Here is a 1,100-nt window from a genome sequence, read left to right on the forward strand (position 1 = left end):
AGTTTGGCTGTTTTCGTCAACAAAGAAATTACCTATTAACAGATGCTGAGATATATTTTTTATTTTATATTATTTTATTTTTGATCTCTGAACTTTTTATTGGCCTTCTGCTCCCCAAAGGGTACCCTGCTTCTGCTGGCTTAATGTCTCATCCATGGGCTCTACAAAGTCATTAATGACACCAATGTCACTCAGCTGCAGCTGGAGGCAGAGATTGAGGCTCTCAAGGAGGAGTTGCTCTTCATGAAGAAGAACCACGAAGAGGAAGTAAAAGGCCTACAAGCCCAGATTGCCAGCTCTGGGTTGACCCTGGAGGTAGGTGCCCCCAAATCTCAGAACCTAGCCAAGATCGTGGCAGGCATCCTGGCCCAATATGAAGAGATGGCTCAGAAGATCTGAAAGGAGCTGGACAAGTATTGGTCTCAGCAGATTGAGGAGAGCACCACAGTGGTCACCACGCAGTCTGCCAAGGTTGGAGCTGCTGAGATGATGCTCACAGAGCTGAGACATACAGTCCAGTCTTTGGAGATCGACCGGGACTCCTTGAGAAATCTGAAGGCCAGCTTGGAGAACAGCCTGAGTGAGGTGGAGGCCCGCTATACCCTGCAGATGCAGCAGCTCAACGGGATCCTGCTGCACCTGGAGTCAGAGCTGGCACAGACCCAGAGGGACAGCGCCAGGCCCAGGAGTACGAGGCCCTGCTGAACACCAAGGTCAAGCTGGAGGCTGAGATCACCACCTACTGCCGCCTGCTGGAAGATGACGAGGACTTCAATCTTGGTGATGCCCTGGACAACAGCAACTCCATGAAACCATCAAAAAGACCACCACCTGCTGGATAGTGGATGGCAAAGTGGTGTCTGAGACCAATGACACCAAAGTTCTGAGACATTAAGCCAACATATATTTTTTAAACTGACTATATAAGCTTGGCTTTATAAATCAAATCAGTGGAGAAAGAAATAACTCTTCAATAAATGGTGCTAAGATCGTTGGATACCTATTTTTAAGTCATATTCTTAGGTATTGCGTACACAAAAAAATGGTAAATGGAGTGATAAATTTAATGCGATGAATTTTTTGAAATGACAATTATTGAC

The 1,100-nt window shown here is 46.2% G+C and overlaps 1 pseudogene; it reads left to right on the top strand.

The window, feature by feature from the left end:
* Positions 1-217: 217 nt before the first annotated feature.
* Positions 218-842, top strand: LOC101126738 (keratin, type I cytoskeletal 18-like; annotated as a pseudogene).
* The last annotated feature ends 258 nt before the right edge of the window (positions 843-1,100 follow it).

Source organism: Gorilla gorilla, chromosome 3 (genome assembly GCF_029281585.2).
Source record: "Gorilla gorilla gorilla isolate KB3781 chromosome 3, NHGRI_mGorGor1-v2.1_pri, whole genome shotgun sequence".
NCBI classification, from domain to species: domain Eukaryota; kingdom Metazoa; phylum Chordata; class Mammalia; order Primates; family Hominidae; genus Gorilla; species Gorilla gorilla.